Consider the following 23,224-nt stretch of genomic DNA (forward strand, 5'->3'; position numbering starts at 1 on the left):
AATCTTCTGTCCCTTACTAGCATGTGATGATTTCTGGTCTCTAACACCATTCCGTAGTTTAACAAAATGAAACATTCACAAACAAACCAAGTTAATCCGGTTATAGATTGAGTTTATTAGGGCTATAAATTCTCACAATTAGAAGCTATTGCCATTTGCTTACATTCTAGAATGGTTGCTTCACAGTTTTTCATTCATTAAGAAAATGGCCAATAAAGCCATTATATTTGTTCTGCATTTTAATACTATCAATTGAATTTTTTCAAATTCCCAACTGTGCAGTTGAGATCTTGAATTTATTCAAGATTTTACATTGTTATTTTCTGAAAAAATGAAGAAATTAGTGGATTGTTCTCAATTAGATGGCTATGGATACTGATCATGGATTTGTGCTAGGGAATGAATGGGACAAGTTTAAAGCATTCTTATGACTTTTCTATCATCCTGTGAATATGCCAACTTTCCATACGTTCACATCTAGGGTGTTAAAATAACATATGATTCAGGCGAGTGACAATCTGAAAAATGAGTTTGAGGGAAAGGAAAGAAAAAAAAATCATTAACTCTGTGGCTGCTCCCTGTCAGGCACAGAGTTAGGTACGTGAATTATCATTTTTCACTGACACTTTAACTGTGAGAGAAAGATATGTACAGATCTGCTCTGTTCTACTCCACCACACTGGATTTAAAGTCCAGAGATTGAGGTTCCCATCTTTCATCTACCACTTGTTAGCCATGTGTTCACAAGCAAGTACCTTGAATATCTTTATGTGGAAAGGTATATATGAGATTAAACTTTACTAATATCATTCATTTTAATTAGTGTTGCCTATATTAAGGTATTACTAACTAGAGGACACTGCTGAATACTATATTAGAACATTTTTCTAGATAGGATTGGAGAGCACATCAACATTCTTCTGCAGTTTAGGAAGCTACCATTTTTTGTTCATTTTTTTTCTTTTCATTAGCTCTTAATCCACTACCCATAGATAGTCCTAAAACTGATATCTCTAATAAAACTTATATTCTTCCTTTAATATGCAAAGTAAGTGCCCATATGAATCAGAACCTAGAAATTGTTTTGCTTTTCCTTCTGTAGCATCTTTAAATTTTGTTCAATTGGTCCATCAATATTTCTCATCTCCTGCAAAATTTGATAATAATTTTTAAAAATTAAAACAATGTTTCAGAGCAGAGATTTTGTCAGGAAATTTTACTCCTTTCAAAGCTGATTTGTTTTTGTGCTCCAGTAATGGTGTATTACAGAGCACAGTGGCATGTGGATGATCCACCGTCATAATCCATCAGCTGCTCTCCCTGGCTCCATGATGGATTGTTGTATTACATCACCAGCAAAGGGCTGACAGGAAAGAGGGGGCTTCAAACAAGTCTCTTTCATAAATTGCTTTAGTCCTAATTTTTTAAAAAACTGTGTTGATAAAGTATGGATGAGCAGGAAAATGCTATACCTTTCAGCTCTGTATTGAATTATATATATATGAAAGGAGCCACCAAACCTTCTTGGTTCACATGCTAGTCTTCTTTATTCATTTAAAAAATGTGATACTAATTAAGACACATAAAAATAAACCCAGTGTTTTGCAATAGCCTAAAGTGATTTTGGATCATCGCAACTAAAAAAAAAAAAATGGTTTAAATGGTATCAGTATACATTTTATAATACGTGCATTTGGTTCTTCAGTAATATATCACATGTGTGGTATTAACCCAAATGTTTAATTAACCTCATGCTAAATTCTATATCCTTATTCGATATCAGAATTATCATTGAATTTGAAACTACGTATATATATGCATCCTTATCAAGGAAAACCAATCATGATCCCTGCTATTCATTAACCCAGTACTTGACATTAATTCCAGTCTCAATAAGTTTTTTGAAAGACTAAATAAATGAATAAATGACTTCACCTCTAAGTTCATTTCTTTCATTTTTTAAAAAAGAAAATCAGTTTGAACTGTGCAGCAATGCCATGTTTTTGAGAGTAATAATATAAAACCAAATAATTTTGCAAACAAATATGTTATACAACTCTTCCAAAATAATTTAACATCAGGTGTCTAATAGGCTGTCATAAGAGAGGTGAATGGAAAATATAGGTTGTGCAATCTTAATACGTATTTTAATTTGCTTACTTTGTTCTTCTTTATTCCTAAATTAAATAGCATCATGAACTAAATGAATTTTTGGGGAAAAGCCTGTTATTTCTGCTTTCCTGAATATGCCCGTCTGCATTATTTTCCAACATAGAATTTGCTTGGTAAGAAGAAAGAGTGCCACACTTCATGATATTGGCAAAGAGAAACTGACCTAGAATACAAGATTGTAAACTAGTTTCTCTCTTTTCTAGTAACTAATTTAGTTCCTAAAGAGATGTTTAATGTTGAAAATTAAATAGTAAAGTCTTTAATTTCCTTCTGAGGCCAGTAATAAAATTGGGTAAAATAAGTTCATAAGGATTTCTACAGAACTCTCATAATGCCAGCACTACAAATCATAAACTTTGAGATTTTGAATTTTCAAGTATTACATTACACCCAAACTATGGAACATTCAGTTGTTGCGATTGATTTCTTCTTTTAAGTTTCCAGGCCCTCTCTTTATCACCAATTTTCCCACCTCTAACCCCATGTTCTGTGAGCTTGAGAAGCCCATTTGTTTCATATGTCAGGGTCACCAACATGGGTGACAGTAACTCATTTCTTTTTTCCTCCTCCCAATTTTTATTTCTTTGCCAGGTTATTCATCATTCTGATTAAGGTAATAACCATTTTCCTGTTTATTTCCTAAATCCCAAATTCTAATGTAATCCCTTGACAGGATTTTAAGTCAGATCTTGGAATCTTTGGATATCAAGAGATTTCCTAAGTTTTTCTCTACCATAGATCTTCATATCTATGAAGTTTTTATGGCCTTTGAAATATCCAGGCACTACTTTAGTGACATAGATATCGCATGGGCTCCGCATTAAAATTCAACTTCTAGAATCCTGTGGCATCTATTAACCTCCTTACTTCACATATGCAGAAGACTTTAGCATTTATGAAGCATCTTAATCCTAAATCATTTTAAAAGATCTGTGAAGTACCTTTTTTAGTGAGGAAATTGAGACTCAGGAAAGGTTAAAATATATGTCCAAAATATCATGCTCCTGGTATAGGCATTAGTCACACCAATCCTGCCTAGGTCTGCATTAGAGCTATCACATTGCCTTTTTAACAACCCTGCCATGCTCACTGCTGACCAGAATGCCATGGAGAATGTCTTTGGGATATTTCTTTTCTCCCTTTTACAGTGCAAGGAGTAGATCTGTTTTTCCCATCCACCACACTGAGTATACACATACTCAAACAGCTCAAAGGCTGAAAGAAGGACTTTTCTACTTTTATCACAACCAAAAATTCCATTTTGAGGTCAGATTTCTTGCCCTGAAATCAGGTATATTGAAAATTGTATTTTATTAAATAGCTGACAGGTCATGTTGGGAAAAAGTGTGTTATAATTATATTTTTTTGAGTGCAAAATACACTAAAACTTCTACTTTAGAATATCCAAATGCGGCCTCATTAAATATATTTCTATAGATGATATAAAGAGGCCTAACAAGAGTTTCCCTAATTCTGTTACCTATACAAACACTAAGGAGTTTTACAATAAAAATACACAGTGCTTGAAACTTTCCTATCTTTTCAGTTGTAGATAGATATAAAAGAAATAAATCACCAGTGGCATTTAAAAATTCCCAACTGTGATTCCAACTGTGATACATGGAACAACAGAACTTTGCATTTACCGTGAATAGCTTTTCTCCAAGCCATCAGACACAAGGCTCCTTTTTCTCCTTTTTCCTGATGAGCAGACCATCTCTCTGGGTTGGGGAGAGAGCCATTAGAATGTAAACTCTGCACTTTTATTTTTCTTTTTCCTTTTTCCTTTTTTTTTTTTTTGAGGACAGTAAATCATTTTGTGTTTTCAAGAGCCAGATCACAAATAATGACTTTGTGATATAGGTTGCTGTCCAAAGGGTAAAAAACAAAGGTCAGAGACCTCATTTAATTGGACCTAAAAATCACAAGCAATATAGCTTTAAGTTCAAGTGCGTGCGGACTCTTGCACATGCTCACATAGTTAATATCATATGGGTATCAGATTAAGTCATAATTTATATATATTAAAAAAAGACATAAAAGAGAATTCCTCATAATATCTATGACTTGCCACAGACAAAAGGAACAAGCTGTGGGCTGCTTTAGTTTTTGTAACTCTCAGAATTAATCCATGAATACTCAAAACTATGTAGTGCTAAATTTATGGAACACATAAAATAAAACTTATCTGGCCAAACTAGAGTAGGAATATTTTTTTCTGACAAGCTAAATATTTAATTTAAAATTAGGCTATTGTAGAAAATAGAGAGAAAGTGGATAGAAGAGAAAATATACATAATTTAACTGTTCATATGTATATACTATAGTCAAAATTTGGGAACTATGCCAGAGCTTTTGACTGTCTAGACATTCTACTTCAACACTGAATTTTCTTACAAAAATATGCATGGGAAAATATTGGAAGGAAATTTACCAGCTTATTATTTTTCTCCAACTGAGGGTGTTATAGATGAATTTTCTTTCTATCTACATTTCTATTTTCTATACTGAGCAAATATTTTACAGTTATAAAGGTTAAAATGCTATTTAAAAATCACTATGTAGAATATACAAAATATTAATATTTACTGAAATATTAGAATAAAATGTTAATTTTTTATTCTAAGAAGCCAAAATGACAGTGATTGGCTATAAATTCTGCCTGACATATTTGTTTACAGGTTTTACCATAGTATATCATACATGATAAATCTGAAGGAATAGCTCATCACAAGTTAGTATCTTCAACAAAGAACATTATTGAAATTCACAGAACAGGGTCTAGCAGTTTGATATGGTTTATAAATTCCAAAAATAGATAATTGGATTATGTTTGTAAATTGGTCTAAGGTTTCCCTTTTACTTGATTAAATTATGACTAGGGCTCTGCTTGGGCCTTGTCAGTAGGGTGTTGAGGCCCCACCCCTTAGTGGGGGGTGGGGGGCTCACAGATAAAAGACATGGCAAGGGACAGAGTAGGGAGTTTTGAGCTGGAGCCTGGGAAGTAAGCACACAGAGGAGCAGAGCAGCTGAGAGTCTACAGCTGACCTTGTGGAGGGAGCAGGGCAGCTAAGCCCAGAAAGAAACAAGCCCTAGGAAGAGAGGAACCCAGGAAGCCTGAACCCTTACAGACATCGGCAGCCATCTTGCCCCAACAAGTGGCAATAGACTTTGCTGAGGGAAGTAACTTATGCTTTATGGCTGGTAACTGTAAGCTTCTATCCCAAATAAAGACCCTTTAGAAAAGCCAACAGATTTCTGGTATTTTGCATCAGCACCTTCTTGGCTGACTAATACAGGGCCCTTCTCAGTTTTATAGTCATGAAGAATATCTGTTCCTTGATTAGCAGTTCTCAATACATAGAAAAATGCTAGATTTTTATGTTGAATCATGCCTGCTTACAGTCATGATATTGTTATTCACTCATGGCCTTTATTGCCTTTCATTGTATCATAGTCTCGTTAAGAAATATGAGTAGTTTTGAAAGTGGAAGTAAAAATATAATCATAACAAATAAACGTTTGATTTAATCTTCTGTTGGAATCAGTCTTTAACCATGACATACTTATGGCTTGGACAGCAAGACCACTCAGTGGTAATAAGTTTGCATTATCATGGGATGGTGGAAGAATGAAGTAAGGAGAATGCAGGCTCCAGACCTCAGTTTAATATCTGTAAAATAGGTACCAAAACAAACAAACAAATAAACAAACAGAAAAATGGAGTAAAATTCTGAGTAGTACCTGGCACAGTAGGAATTTCACAACAAACACTACTATTATAGTTAGTCATTCTATCAGTTATGGGTGTTGATAAAGGCAACTCTTGAATACTAGATGGGTACTCTTAGATTATTTATAATGTACATTTTATGTTTTATATTTGCCACACAAAGTGCTGTCTCTGTACTAACAAGAATAAGTGGAAAGGAGAGTATGCTATCTAGCTAATCTAGGGCAAAAGCATCTTCCTTTATTTATTTATAAAACTGACCCCATAGTGTTTTTTTCTTTCTTTTTTTTTTTTTTACTTGACTTATAATTTTCTCCATTCTCCACAGTGTATGTAGTGAGCCTAGGTGTTATTCAGTAGACCTGTTCTAACATCTACTGTGATTGATTTATTTAGAAATACCTCCAGGCCAAAATAAGAATGGAAATAAATGGAACAGATGAAAGTGCCCTGCTGCAAGCAAGAGCTACAAATTGAGGTTAAGAGTAATGGCTTTGGCATAATTGTTATTTGTAATCTTAGAACAAATGCAAATCTCCCATTAGAAGCAGTAAATCCGGTGCTTAAAGCAGAAGATGAGTATTTCACTGCCTATTGATGGAAAGCCATAGCTGAATGCTAAATGCAGTGATGGAAAGAGTCCCTGGGGTCCTCCACTTGGACTAATATTATGGGGGATGTGGTGGACGTAGGAGCACCTCGGAAAATGGATATGGAGGTATGATTTATTTGCTCCTGTGTACTTTCTTTTCCCAAGACACTTTTTAAAAACTTTTCATTTATATTTATAAACTCATAGGGCACTCACTCTGTTTAATAAATACCTTATATTTATACTGAGTCTGGCTTCCAGAAAGCCTGATTTGCTTTTTATGGTTATTAGTCTTCACCCTTCATCACTGAAGTGGATAATAAGGTAAAGTTATTATCTTCATTTTAAAGAGATGAAAACAGAAGCATAGAGAGGATCAGTGACTTCCCCAATGTTATGAAATCATTCTGTGATAGATCTAGGAAGAGTATAAAGAACATGTGATTCAAACTCATTTTAACTACCACATCATCTATTTTCAGATTATTTTTTTGTCAGTAGGTTCTTATTACCAGCGGGGATTATGATAATCATAGTGATAAACCAAGGGTTGTCATTAAGTTTCCCAGATATTCAACAATTGCTAGGCCAAAATTACTACATAAGAAATGCTGTATTTATTTTTAAATGAATTGCCTGCCTCAGAAGAGAATACTACTTTAAAAAATTAAGTTAAAGGCTAGATACTATCAAATTGAGTTCTTTGCTACATAGCAGGTAACTTTTTGTCTTTATTATGTAGAAATAGTGAAAACCCCTGGCCCATATGTACCTACAAGAATATTTAGAAACATCAAAAGTTGCAAAAAAGGAGTGGTTAGAAAAATTGGATATGTGTGTTTAAGAAGGTGATTGGTGCTGTGGGAGAGAAAATACATTGTAATGTTTCAATAGAAGAATGAAAAACATCAGAATCCACACAGCTTCTGGTGTATACATAGCAGAGGTCAAGTATCAAGAGAAATTGTTTTAGTCTCCCTGACTGGACATACCACCATAATATTTATTGTTTGTCTAAACGTTGGCCCAAAGAAAGTTTGTCATGGCATAAATTTATTTTTAACTTAAAACATTTTATAGAACTTTCAAGAAGACCATGACAACCCTTGAGAGGAAAGAGGACAATGGATAAACTGTTACAAAACCAAAGTAATAAAGTCTCTTTGCTTTAGACAAAATGGGTATTTTTAATTATAGAGAAATTGAACCTTTCTGGGGGTTATTACCCCACAACTGCTATCCAAATATGATCTCAGCTTTCTCATCAGGTTCTTGATGGTTGAAGAATAGAGTTTGAATGTGAAATCCATCTTTAAGAGGCAATCTCCACAAAGTCAGCCCCTGATAAATTCTTTTTACTTGCAACCTCTTACCATAGACTCCAAAAGAGTGGCACCTTTTGATCTGTGCTCATAGTTAATCATATATGGTGCTCTGGACCTGGGGGGACTTTCTCTCCAAAACAGTGGCAGAATTATAGCAATGTATTCCCAAACTGATTCAGTGAGACCATCTATTTTTCTTTAATAAAATAAAATAAAAGAGCTGTCAAGCACTATTTATGCCCCCTGCTGCCATTTCTATATCAACAGAACACAGCCCCTTCTTTCAATTTAGTGAGGAGAAAAAAGTCACAGAAGAGTTGGAGATGAAAGAAAAATTAAACACAATATAAAAAGGAGAGCACCTTTTCGTATGCATTAGAGAGATGAGAGTAAAATATCAAGGGCAGAGGTATCACTGGCAATCTTTTTCTCACAAAAAGAAACTGCAGACATTTAGGGAAGGCTTGTGGCTTCATCACTTCCTGTAGACTACTATGTGTTCACCTTTAGTGTGAAACTCACCTAGCTAAATGATTGCATTTGGCTAACAAAGCAAATAAACAAGTGCAATTTTATTTTTCAACTGTTTATGGAGAAATATCATATAATTATGGCAAAGCAGATGTGGAGTTTAGAAATATTTTAAGGATACAAAATGGCTTTAATGATTAGCCTTGGTTACTAATCCTTTTCCCCTTAAAACAAGTTCTGAATTACAAATGACTTGTTATATGAAACACATTTGGGGAAACAGATCACTTTTGAGTTTATTCTTTTAGGGATGATAACTCTCACCTTCACCATTAATTGTCTCAGTTTAGTAAATAAGATCCAGTTAATATGCTTGAAGATGACGAGTCTATCTTTAAATGCTTACTCTGTACCAAGCACTCTCAACTACTGAGATGTTTATAAATATAAATAAGATAACATTCTTAACTTCAAGTAGAAGATTCAGACTTTAAAAGGGGAAAGGGCAATCCATGAGTATTGAGGTAAAAAACTGTGTAGCTACAGAAAAGAGAGAAGGAATGTGTGTTGGCTTCCTTAAAAAATAAATGAGTTTTAAAAGATCAGTGGGATCTTAAGTGACTGGAGTCAGAGGAAACCGAAGTTGATTTGCATCATCGCAGACAAGGAACAAGGATAACAATTATTGTTTTCCACATGGGAGACATGGTTGCAAGAAATCAGTGTTTCTTGACACACAATAACCAAAAGACTGGCACTTTATAATATTATTTACCTGTACGTTTTCATATAGCAAACCAGCCTGGCTCTGCATATTGCTGCCACAGGGAACAACACAAATGTACTGAGTAAACCATATATGCTCACACTCTCAGGCCTTCTCCACACAGTTTTCTTATTGACTGAACATCCACCCCAGCCCTACCTTCTTATCCACTGCACATACATACATGCACTGGCTATTTATTAGACCTTAAGGGCTTACTGTGGGAGGCCTCTCTTATAAGAAGCATTGTCTGGTGTCACCCCTCACAAATCTAGATTAACTCATCCTCCTCAGTGCCACTCAAGCTCTTGCTCTTCTCTTTATCACAGCACTTAATTCATTGTATTTCAGTTACCATTTTATTTCTCCATCTCCTCCAGTAGACAGTATATTCCTTTAGGGCAAAGACCAAATAATAGCATATGAGCTTTTTCATCTACAACACCTGAAAGAGGGCAAGCCTTATAGAAGGCCCTGACTCAATAAGTATTTGTTGACTGAAAAAGGAAATATAGAAAAATGTAGAAAGAATGGCTCTGAATAAACTTGGAATATAATCCAATCTTCAGTTAGCCAGTAAAATCAGTAGTTTATTTTACTAACCTCACCCATATATCCTATATTTGTCGCTTCACTTTTCATATCTCTAATAAGCAGCGTTTATCCTTTCTAGATAAGGATACTTTCTAGATAAAGAAGTCCTTTCTTCTAAAACATTTATTCTCCATTTCTTCTTCTTTTCTGTATCCACTATCATTGCCTTAATGTAAGCCTTCATTTTTCACCTATTATTGCAATAACTGCTTAACTGGTCTCCCAGTTGCAGTAAATGTCTATTAAACTGTAATGGTTGAATTGTTCAAAGTAACACACTTTTATTTGGAAAATAAATCAACTAACAAATACCTGCTGCCCACCTACAATATGCTGCAACTCTGTTATGTGAAAAGGGAAGTCAGAAGAAGCAGCCAAGGAGCTACCACTTTATCCCCAAGATATTATACTGTAATGTGGGCAAAAAGAACTCTGAGAATAATGCTGCTCAGAGTGCGTTGTACATTGCAATCACCTGGGGCTCTTACTAAACTAGATTTTGATTCAGTAGCTCTGAGGTGAGGCCTGAGACTTTGCATTTTTAACAAACTCCCAGGTGATGTAGATTTTTCAGATGTATCACCACCCTTTCAGGAGAATAATTTTAAATCTATTAATGTGGATGTGTCATAATGAAGATTCTAAGAGCAGGTATGCTTCATGAAGAAGTAGCTGAAACAAAGAAAAAAAATTCTCCTTGTTGAGAGAATAAAATGTAAACTTAGGCACAAACTTGGGAAGAAGACAGTTCCTTGATCATCCTGCTATGCCCTATTCCTATCAGCTCTTTTTTTAAAAAAATTTTTTTTTATATTTAAAGGAGCTTTAGATTACATAAATGTTTCATAAAATATATATTGGGACAGCGGACTTGGCCCAGTGGTTAGGGCGTCCGTCTACCAAATGGGAAGTCCATGGTTCAAACCCCGGGCCTCCTTGACCCATGTGCAGTTGGTCCATGCGCAGTGCTAATGCACACTAGGATTGCCCTGCCACACAGGCGTGTCCCCTGCATAGGGGAGCCCCACGCGCAAGGAGTGCGCCCCATAAGGAGAGCCGCCCAGTGCGAAAGAAAGTGCAGCCTGCCCAGAAATGGTGCCGCACACACGAAGAACTGACACAACAAGATGACGCAACAAAAAGAAACACAGATTCCTGTGCTGCTGACAACAACAGAAGTGGACAAAGAAGACGCAGCAAATAGACACAGAGAACAGACAATCAGGGTGGGGGGGGGAGGAAGGGGAGAGAAATAAAAAATATATATATATATATTGGACTCCCGTATGCCCTATGCCCTCCCTGTCCCACACTTTCCCACATTAACAACATCTTTCATTAGTGTGGTACATTTATTACACTTGATGAACACATACTGAAGCACTGCTACTAACCGTGGACTATAGTTTACATTATAGTTTATACTCTGGCCCAAAAAACTTTATAGGTTATACAAAATATATAATGGCCTGTATCTGTCATTGCAGTGTCATGCAGTACAATTCCAATGTCCTGAAAATGCCCCCATGATACAACTATTCTTTTTCCCTCCCCTCAGAACCTCTGGTGGCCACTGCCTTTGTATCAATGATAAAAGTTCTTCCATTGCTAGAATAATAGTAAGTCTGTTTAATCCATTGTTCATTCCCCAATCTTGAGGATTTGGGGATGATGATGCCCACTCTGTTTCTAATTGAGAGGGGGCTTAGATACCATGGGGAAGATGGATGGAACTATCTTGCTTACAGTTGCAGACACTTTCTTCCTTGGGATGGTTGTTGTCCATCATCATCTTGCTAATTGTCCTGGGTTAGTCCAATGTATTAGAGAGTACATGTTGCAACTCTGCTGAGATTCAGGTCTCAATGAGAAAGGATCACTATCTCATGCCCTATATAAAAGTTAACTCCAGACGGATCAAAGATCTAAGTATAAGAGCCAAGACCATAAAGCTCCTAGAAGATAATGTAGGGAAGCGTCTACGAGATCTTGTAGTAAGAAATTGTTTCATAAACTTTAAACCTAAATCATGAACAACAAAAGATAAAATAGATAAATGGGGCCTCTTCAAAATTAAAACTTCTGTGCTTCAAAGGAGTTTGTCAAGAAAGTGAAAAGCAGCCTACTCAATGGGAGAAAATATTTGGTAACCATCTATCCAATAGGGCCTAATATACAGCATATATTAAAAAATCCTACTTCTCAAAAAGACATACAACCCATTTTTTAAAATGGGCAGGAAATTTGAATACATTTGAAGAATAAAAATGGCTAAGAAGCACATGAAAAGATGTTCAAAATCACTAGCTGTTAGGGAAATGCAAATCAAAACTACAATGAGATATCATCTTACACCCGTTAGACTGACAGCTATTTAGAAAACAGGACTACAAGTGTTGGAGAGGATATGGAGGAAAGGGAACTCTTATCCAAGGCTGTTGGGAATGTAGAATGTTGCAGGTATTGTGGAGGACAGTTTAGTGGTTCTTCAGGAAGCCAACCAGAGAACTGCCAATGATCCTATCAGCTTTTAAGGCTTATCTCACTTCTCACCTATCAAAAGCCTTCCAGAATTTCCATAGCACAATCTCATACTGCTCCTCTCTCACCAACCCTCTTTCTACCCATCCTCCAAAGTACGCTCAAAAATGTCTTTCTGAAATACAAATTTATCTTTGCCACTCCTAGACTTGAAGTGCTTCAGTGCCTTTCCATCATCTGCTATATAAATTCCAGGTGAAGACCCTTCCCAAGCCAGCTCAGCCCTGTTTTGGGGCCTCACTTTCCAAAATTTCTGCCTCATGTAGCCTTCATTTGCCCAGACACAATGCTCTTTCTTACCTCTTTGCTTTTTACAGGCTCTTGCATTTACCTGGAATGCCCTTATCCTCATTGTCTACCATGTGAAATGTTCTCCATCCTTCTGAGAAAACTCAAATGCACCTTTCCCAAAAGGCATGCCTTTGGCCTGGCATACCCTTTTGAGTTTCTTAGCACATAACCCATGATTGCATCCTTTTGTTTACTTTTATTGACTTCATCACTAAAGTTATGAACCTCTATTTGAAAGGATCTGAATCACATTCTTTGCATCTTCTACCCATAAAGTTATGTTCAAATATAGAAGGTGCTTTAATGACTACTGGTTAAAAGAAGGAATGATTGATTAATAACTTACTACTTCCTCAATTAAGTTGAATTTATTTTATTTAATTCCTGTTTATTAAAAACAATTTATGGGGAAGAGGACTTGGCCCAGTGGATAGGGCATCCATCTACCACATGGGAAGTCTGTGGTTCAAACCCCAGGCCTCCTTGACCCATGTGGAGCTGGCCCACGTGCAGCACTGATGTGCACAAGAGGTGCCACAGGCACCCCCACGTAGGGATGCAGGGGTACCCCCCACGTAGGGAAGCCCCATGCGCAAGGAGTGCGCCCCGTAAGGAGAGCTGCCCAGCACAGAAAGTAAGTTCAACCTGCCCAGGAATGGTGCCTTACACACGGAGAGCTGACGCAGCAAGATGGCGCAACAAAAAGAAACACAGATTCCTGTGCCACTGACAACAACAGAAGCAGATGGGAAAAAAAAGAACACACAGCAAATGGACACAGAGAACAGACAACTGGGGCAGGGGGGAGGGGAGAGAAAGAAAATAAAATAAACCTTTAAGAAAACAATTTATGGCAGCATTAGTAAACAAAATAATGCATAAACTGGAGGGATTTCAAAATATTGTGGAACTAAACAGGGTGTAAGGGGAAGAGAGATAGAAAATGCGGAGGAAAATGCTAAGACATAATGCAATTGGGAGATGGTAAAACAGAATTTACTACTTATACAGTAAGTCTATATTCTCCTCTACAATTAAAAAAAGAAAGATATGCAGTATTTAAGATCTCCTAAAAGTCCTACAAAATTTTAGTGCATTTCCTGAGCAACAGAAAAGTAGATGAACATGCTTTCTTTTCAGGTCACTTCGTTATTTTCCTAGGTCCTGAAAGTGGTATCTCGGACATTAAATGGAACTGGAATGAAAGTTCTCATGATGAGAAGAGTCGATGTTCTTTCTATTTACAGATGGCCAAGCTTCTGTGCTAATACCCAACATACGTGAATTATTATTGTACAGTTGGAAGCAAAGCTCAACTCTGAATGTCAGGGAGCAATTCAAAGATGATTCTGAGTGAAAATAAATCATGCCCTATAGTATCTTATGAGAATTCCACATAAATGGTGATATTGATAAATTAAAAGAGAAAGCTATCTTTAGAATATTCTCTGGACCACCACTCAGTTGAAAAATATAAATGTGAAAAACACTAGACAAAGTGATAAGCAATCGAAACGGATGAAACGTTGAAATGACTACCTCTTATTTACACAGAATATTATCAGAATTACTGTTATTCACACAATCAATATGAAAGGAACTTGGAAATTAGTAGAATGATTATTCAGTATATCTTACCTAAACAAAAAACACTAAAACAATTTAAGGTCAACAAGAATACCAATGAACAATTATTTACACTGTTAAGAATAGAGTCACAGGTAGTCATCAGTATCAAGAGTCCATCATTGGACCTTCTTTCTTCACTGGTCTTTGCCCTTGTACTTGGAGGATTGTTACCAACTGGGCCCTGAGCCTCAGCAGAGTTGCAACACCTACTCTCTGGTTTGTTGGACTTACCCAGGTCAGCTAACAGGGAGGTGAGGATGGTCAACCACCACACCAGGGAAGCAAGAGCATCTACAATTGCAAGCATGAGAACTGCATCCATCAGCCATGTGGTATCTAAGCCTCCTCTCGATTTAGAGGTGGAGTGGACATCACCATCACATTGTCTTCAGGATCGAGGAATATAATATGGATTAGAATGGACTTACTGGTAAGTAAGTGACTCTAGCATTGGAAGAAATTATATCATTGATGTGGAAACAGTGGCCATGGGAGTTGCTGAAAGCAGGGAGAGGGAAAAAGAGGTTTGATATTAAGGCATTTTCGGGACTTGGAGTTGTCCTCAATGATATTGCAGGGACAGATGCAGGGCACTATATATCCAACCATAACCCACTGAACGGCCTGGGAGAGAGTGTAAATTACAACATAAGGTATAATCCATGCTGTGTAGCAATGCTCCAAAATGTACTCATCAAATGCATTCAATGTACAACACTAATGAAAGAAGTTGTCAATGTGGGAGGAGTAAGGGGTGTGGGGAGTAGGGTCTATAGGAACCACTTGTATTTTTTAATGTAACATTTTGTGTGATCCATGTATCTTTAAAAAAAGATAATAAATAAATTTAAAAAAGAATAGAGTCACATTTCATAAGGTTAAACCTCAGGATTATTTTGAATCATGCTGCTATAACAATTAAATATATGTCATTGCATTTGCCAAAAAAATTATAATACTTTTCTAGATAATCCTTAGTGTTTCTCTTTTTATTCAGTCCTTTTGGGTGCTCACTGATTTTAAGTTCAAAATGTATTGAATTTGAAAATCAACAAGCTAACGTTAGTTGCAATATCAGTCAGCCACTTATATCCAGAACATCTACCTGTGTGCTCAGCACTTCTCTGAGGGAAATGGAAGAAACAGAAGACAAGGACTCTGCCTAACTTCCTGGATGTTGGAGTATAGTCAAGTAGATAATACTAACAATGGGAATAGTGAAAAACTGTGAGAGCCAGTATAGAAACTGTATTTTATAGCTCAGAATGAAATTTCTACAGGGATTCAGAGTTGAGAGGGTTCTATAATTCAAGTGCAGTGTTATGGATTGGGCATAATGGAGAAACCAAAAAACTTCAGGGGAACTAGACAAGGAGTGCAGTCCAGAGTGAAGAGATGTGAGGAGATGTGAAGCGCTCCAGAATCAAGAAAGAGCATCATCAGAGACGCAGAGGCAGGGTTGAATGTAGTACACAGCCAGCCTCCTCCCTATTTCACAGCCAAGAGATGAATGCAACCCTCTAGAACTGTGTCATACATAACTTGCACAACTATATTCAGATGCCATGGTGTACATCTCTCTGAACATGCAGTACTATTTTAAGCCTCCTTGAACTTGCTTGATTCCATCTTTTGAGACCCAAAGATTCTGTTTCTGTGATGTTTTTCCCGATATCCAACCTTCTGTAGAACTCTATGAATCTATTAACGATTCTTTCCATGTGTCATAATTATATATCATAATTATATATAACCTTTATCCCACCACCTTCACCACCACATATCCCACACATATTCTAAACCAGCACTATGCAATAGAAATTTCTGTGATGATGGAAATATAATGTTTTTGCATTATGCAGTGCAAGAATCTTTAGTCATTTGAAATGCGGCTAGTGAGGCTAAGAAACCTAATTATTTTATTATTTTATTTCATTTCATTTCCATAGATTTAAATTAAAATTCCAATAACCACTTGTGACCAGTGGCTACCATATTGGATAGTGCAGTCCTAGACTATAAGCTTCTCAATGTCAACAACTGTGTATTATCATCCATATACCAAGGCATATGCAAACAGAGCACATATTAAATAAAAATTTGTTGAATAAATAAATGAATTGTCATATTTGCATAGATAACTGTATATCTGACACAGTAATGGATATAAAGATCAGATACATAAAAAGGTAACACATTTTTAAGACACAAAGTATTAAAAGATTAATGTAGCTTAGTTACGAAAAATAATTGGTAACAGTGGCTTATAATAGAATTTATCCAAAAACTCTGTTGAAATGCAGATGCTCTAAGTTCTTTATATACAGATATATATGTATATATACACACACATATGTATGTTTAATACTGGATTTGTCCTATTGTATTATACTGTCTCAATTATGTGTAAGTCTTTACACAATAAGCTGTGACCTCCTTGAAAATAGAGGCTTTTATTCTTACTGTATCCTCAATTTCTAGTGTAGATCCTTGAACTCAGTAGGTACTCAATAAATATTTATTGGATACATGAAATGAATGGTAAAACAGTAGGTAAACTATTTTAATAAAATTAGCACAGTTGATGTTCAGAAAGGAAAGATAACTATTGCAAAGATTCCAAGTAGTTATCATCAGTAAAGCAATCTGTAACATCAATTTTATGTGTGCACTTGTACCGTGTGACTGAGAAACCTGCAAGTGTTCTTTCAAATAAATTTTTTCTAAAACAAAATCACATTTGTCTTTTTCTCCCTGTCTCTCACCGCTCATCTTATACAATTACATTTGCCTTAATTTTAAATTTGGTGCCAGTCTCTTTGGCTCTTTTACTATTTTCTTTTAATAATTCTGTGACCTTAAAAGAGTGTAACGGAGTTCTCTTTACTCTCTTGTGGTAGGTGGTTAACAGGATGCAGGTATAAATGTCACCAAAGACTAATCAGAACAAATTGCAGGAGGTTTGCCTAATGCTTCTGCTTCAGCCCTACCATGTAGACTAATATATCCAATTTATCACTTATGATAGGTCACAGATTCTGGTTTACATTTGCTGGCCAGGGTGGCTTCTCAGAGCATAGTTTTTTCACCCTGTCAGGTTGGAGGGAGTTGTTTTTACTTCTCCCTTGAGAAGCATCAAATTGGGCCACCACCTTTATAACTTTCCCTTCTCCTAGGTAACTCAGGAATAAACAATAAAGGAAGTCTTTGTTGACAAACAAAGATTTTCAAAAGATATTTATTGAACATTCACTATGCAAGACTATGTGCTTTGAGGGATATAAAGGTAAATCATGTGTGAACCATTACCTCAAAAATACAGTCTCTTCTGGATGATAAGTGTGTATATAATAATTGTAAGGCAGTAATCCCTAAGTCTGGCATAATGATTAAGAGCACAGACCTTGGAAAGCAGTCTTGGATTTGTATCTTGGCACAACCTCTTTGAGCTTTACTTTTCTCATCTACAGAGAAATAGCACCAATTTTTTTTCTTGGGAATATTAGCTATAATCTGAAAAATGCCAAACCCTCTGGTGCAAGACAGGAGAGTCCAAGCAGATGCACACCTCAACATTGATCTTTCCCTGTCACACCTGTAAAACAGTCAGTCCCCGGCATAGAGCAAAATACTTTCAGAGTTTAGAGTGATGGATTACCTGAAAGCTTTCCGAACCAGTTGGCATTTTATCTGAGGCTGGAAAGTAAGGTTTAGATGTAGACAATGTAAGGGCAGGGTGTGAGAAGAAGGGAATTAATTGGATTATACACAATAATCCAAAAGGCTAATGGATGTAGTGTAGCGAATTACTTTTCTTAATAGCTACATTTATCTAAATATTCAATACTTACAATGTCCAAAGCACCATGGCAGGTGCCTGAGCAGGGCTGATTCAAAAATAAATGGTCCTGATTCTCAGAAGATTAATTGAACTAGTAGAGGGACCAATATACAAACAGATCATGAGGGTGCAGGGAGTACTTGAAAGAAAAAGGGGTCAAAAGAGAAATACTCAGTGAGGTCTAAATGAGGAAGTAGTCGGTCTCAATATCTGAAATTAGACCAGCTCCTTCATGTTATATTCTGTCTTAAACACTGTTACTGTCCCATGGTGAAGAGTTAATTATTTCGTTCTCATCTAGGACTCAGAGTGCTGGCCAGAGAGGAGATCAGCTTTAAAACCAACCCTATTGACATAATTACAGAGTTAGAAGGTCAGATTAGAGGGTTAAGTAACCACCTGGCTGTTTAGATTTTCACAACCCTATCTTTAACCTACACATGATTTTCTCATTGGTAGAAGTGATATAATGGGTTTGCTGGGAAGGTGAGCTCCTGTTGTCAGGCATTGTGTTTTAGTTGCCTTTGTATCCTTTACACCAAGGACAGCTCTTGGCACATAGTAGGTCGTCAATAAATATTTATTAAACGAGGCAATCTACCAACATTAAATGAATATATTCTAGGGCTTACCCAATAGTAAAATTAAAAGGTTCATAAAAATCATTGTAATAACAATTTGAGGTCTATAGTGTCAATACATTAATGACATTTATCAAAGAGAATAAAATTTCGAAGGCTTACCTGCCAAATGATTTTACTAATAAAAATAACAATCATGATATCAGCCATGTTTATATAGCACTTTATGATTTTAAATTTGTTTTGGTTATTTTTCTGGTTTTATATTTGGCATATTTGTGAAATATTTTAATTTGTGTAAAGTAAATATGTGGCTACCCAGAATGTTTGGGTATAAAATAATAGCCAATAATAGCCAATAATAGTAAAATGACAATGATAAAATTGACAAAAATATGAGCTACCATTTGTTGAGTTGTTGCTACATTCCAGTCACTACAACAAAGTATTTTAAATATTCAATTGGATTTAATGCTCACAATGATATTATGAAAAACAAGCTATTACAAGTCCCTGGTAAAGGGGAGAAAACCAAGAATCAGAAATCTTAGGAAGCATATCAAAAATCGTTCAGCAAGGAAATAGCAAAGCCGGGATTGGAACCCGTCAGTCTGACTCCAAAGTCAATGCTCTTAATCACCCCTAAACTGCCTCCCCAGTTCTAAATAACAACAACAACAACAACAAAATAATAATACTTTTATACTGGTTCTATGTTTCATCCACTGAATCTTTATTGTATCATTTATCTTCAAAACAATTGGATATTGTAGGTTTGGCTATCCTATCTTCCATATACAAAAAATGAACCTTAAAAAATCTTGACTCCTTGTTCATGTTTACAAAGCTACACAGTGGCAGAATAGAGAATGAACTCAAGTTCACTACAAAGAACCAAAATAGTTCTCAATCACTACCTTTTATCTATAACAAATATTCTGGTTAGGTGAAAACTATCATATTGATGTGAGTTTTATTATAGCTAGAGCAAAATAACGTACACTTAACATTAGAGTCGTGCTAAACATAATTTCCTCTTTCACAATGATTAGAAAGGTACTTCATAATCTTGAAGTACTTCTTCATCATGCACATAATTAGCATATAATAATATATTTTTTAAGTGTGTTTTTGAACCTTTGGACTACTTAGCTTCTGAATATGTGGGAGTTTTCTTTAAATGTTTTCTTCTGCTATAACGATGTCTAGAATCATGATTTTGAAAACAAGTTTGAATAGAAGACACAGAACAAAGAGTACTCTTAATCCAAGTTCTATACCATCATAGGATAAAAAATACCACCTTTCCCTGGTGGGCTAGATGCATTCATGTGTGAGGGGAGCAGAACTCCAGTTTTTTTACTTTTTACTTTTCTCTTTAGTATCTGTTTCATTTCATTAACAGGTAATCCAACTATTACCCTATTTGTGAAATTGCTAATAATCAGAAAAAATTTCCTCATCCTTCAAAACTACTTCATGAAAGTGAAACTTTCCCCAGCACCATAGCAAAGGGGAAATTTTTAAGTTACATAATATGACAATGTGTGCCATGTCATTTAAGGTACTAGATTTAAATTTTGTATATATCCATCATTCTTTAGCATGTTTCAAAATCTGCCATGTATTATCTCTTTTACAACTAATAGAACTCATTACACTAATAGTCTAGTATTATGTAAACGTATTTTATCCAAATATGTAGTATACATAAGTAGTTTATTCTCTATATCCCTAATGTAATATATCAAACAATAACTCATTTGTCAAAGGAAGACAGTTCATTAAAATTCAACAACCATTTGGCCAGGATAAAACAGCAACAGTATAAAAATTGATGTTGCGAAACTTAACAAATGAGGGAATAAGGAAAGTGGAAATCAGGAAATTGCAGGCCTGCCCTCTAGGGCCATTTTTAGGTCACCTGTCTGAATTTTAATATTACAATTGTTTTATAAAAAGTCTCAAAGTTATTAGGCTGGGAGGGAAGCCAATTTACAGCTAGGTGACTTGAATATCAGGGGCATTCAATAAATGAGAACATGATGCCTCTTAGGACTTAGGGGTAGACAAGGTACAACACTCAAGTGCTGTGCTGTACTCAGTTCTAAAAAGTGAATTATTATCCGTCTTAGAAAGCACATTTCTACTTTGTTGACTGATATTTAACTAGCATTGTGAGTGAAAGTTTTAAACTTTTGTTTTTGTTTTCAAAGGCAGTATTTGCTGCATCTTTAAAAAGATAGCCAATACCAAGCACAGAAATAGAATCTAGTAGAGATTTAGACTTATTAATAAATGAAGCTTTAGAAAAAATGAAAACATGCAGCTTTTAAAAGGTACTCACAGAAGCACATTTGTCCTTTGAGATGTATCCTTGAAATTAATTTAAATTTTAAAAGAAGAATTTTTAAAATTATAAGGCTAGCAGACCTATTTTTTTTATTTAGATACTTTTATGCAAATAATTAGCCTATGCATTTTTGCATGCACACAGATTTACAAAGAAATTTCTTTATGGTTGCATACAGATGCTACTTTGCACATGTGTACACAATTTATTAGTTCTATAACTGTCAACCAAATACTTCTCATCTTAGGTTCTCTTCAATTCAGATTTTACTCACACATTTTCAAAATCCTTTCCCTTGCTAGCCACACATGCATACATAGTCATTAGGCAGCATCATATGGACTCTTCATTTCATATATTCCAAAACAACTGATTTTCAAGGAAGTTCCCTTTCCAAAGACACGTTATAAATTTGATTGGGGACAGGGATGCAGGGGTGTCTGATCTTTTGAATTTTCTACACTTCTCTTTCTGTTGACTATAACATGCACGTATATAGCATATAACTCTTACATTCCTACAATGTATTACACTCGTTCTCTCTGTTAACAGTAGCCTTTTCATATAGGAAAATGGTAGGCGTTGTGAAAGGAATTCAAAATCCCTAGGTTTGTCTGGCCCATTCATGGATTAAGACTTCCTTAGAGATCTATTTTCTAGTCTGCACAAACATAAGGAGATTTTCCTTGCAAACAGTAAAGAGATTTTCATATGCAAATAAGTAGGCTTATCTATAATGATCTCCCTAACATTTTTTGGCCACCTGCTATTTGAAAGTAGCACTTGATGTCACAAGCACCGCTTTGTTGTGCGTGCAAGAAGCAGTAATCAAAGTATGGTATACAATTGTTTATTGTTACATAGTAGAGTGGTACAGCATGCACCTATGTCTCCTTTTAAGCTTACAGTTAGCCAAGTTATACAGCTAATAAGCGAGAGCTAAATTTTGCCCCACAGTTTTGTCTTGGCAGAGAGGGAAGATTGAGGCTCATTGCAACTCCGTAACCTGTCATTTTGTGGTAAGTGTGTCTCTTGCCCAAAATGAAACTATGAATCGCATGTTATTTGATGAGGTTCATGTACTTGTTGGAACAAACCATTTTGTTCAAACTATGAAGAAAGAGCTGACAAGTGTTGTCTCCTTTGTGAAATTACAATTCCAACAAACTGTCAAGGAGTTTAATCCTTAAGAATACTCAGATATTGTGTATTTGCTTTGGAACTTGAACATGGACTTTCAGATCTTCTTTTATTTTATTACAAATGTCTATCTTCAAATAAAATAATCTGATTTGTTGAGCTCTGTAGCACTCTTCAAGTAGTCTTGTTTAAGCCTGCAAATGAAGTCTATGAGAATTTCTTTTCTATATTGCTTGATAGATATCTGTTAAAACATCAAGCAAACCTCAACATGGTTTACTCAAGCCAATAATAATGATCTTACTCCAATTAAGCCTAAGCCCCTGAAATTTCATTCTATTTTGAATATCGAGTTGCTAGCCCAGAGAAGCTTCATGTTTTGTTTTCAATTCCCATTTGAGAAAGTTTATCTTGGAGAATTCATGATCTTAAAAAAAATGGTTAACTCTAAATTTAGTTTTTGAAAAAATGTGGAGTTAATCAAATAACCAGGATGTTTGACTGCTTGATGACTAATAATTTCTTTGAGAGAATATTACCTGTTTGCTGAGCTGCTTGCTTTGCTGGGTATAGATGCAATTTAAGAGAAGATTACATTTTCTTAGAAATCAGGGATGCTCTGCAGATTTTTATAACTCACACAGTTTGTTCTCAAGAAGCTAAGAGGGCAAATTTATTTATTTATGCGTTCAATACCCATTTAAGTGCCTATTATGTGCTGTGTATTGAATTAGGTTCTCAGAGAAATAAAAAAATATTAATACCTAAATAATGCAGACAATATACTCTCTGCTCTCATTTACCATTGTTTAGGGGGTTTTTGTGTGTGTGTGTTCTTTTAAAGATTTTTATTTAATTATTTATTTCTCTCCCCTTCCCACCCTACCCCGGTTGTCTGTTCTCTGTGTCTATTTACTGCATCATCTTTGTCCGCTTCTGTTGTTGTCAGTGGCACGGGAATCTGTGTTTCTTTTTGTTGCGTCATCTTGCTCTGTCAGCTCTCCGTGTGTGTGGCACCATTCCTGGGTGGCTCTCCTTAGGGGTGCACTCCTTGCGCGTGGGGCTCCCCTGCGCAGGGACACACCTTCGTGGCTCGGCACTCCTTGCACACATCAGCACTGCACATGGGCCAGCTCCACACGGGTCAAGGAGGCCCGGGGTTTGAACCGCGGACCTCCCAGGTGGTAGATGGACG

At 35.8% G+C, this 23,224-nt stretch overlaps 1 protein-coding gene across 21 annotated transcripts in view; it reads left to right on the top strand.

Moving 5' to 3' along the window:
* Positions 1–23,224, top strand: part of NLGN1 (neuroligin 1) — a 913,900-nt gene that overhangs the window by 804,965 nt on the left and 85,711 nt on the right. The gene's annotated exons all lie outside the window — the stretch shown is intronic.

This window comes from Dasypus novemcinctus, chromosome 4, assembly GCF_030445035.2.
Source record: "Dasypus novemcinctus isolate mDasNov1 chromosome 4, mDasNov1.1.hap2, whole genome shotgun sequence".
In the NCBI taxonomy this organism is placed as follows: domain Eukaryota; kingdom Metazoa; phylum Chordata; class Mammalia; order Cingulata; family Dasypodidae; genus Dasypus; species Dasypus novemcinctus.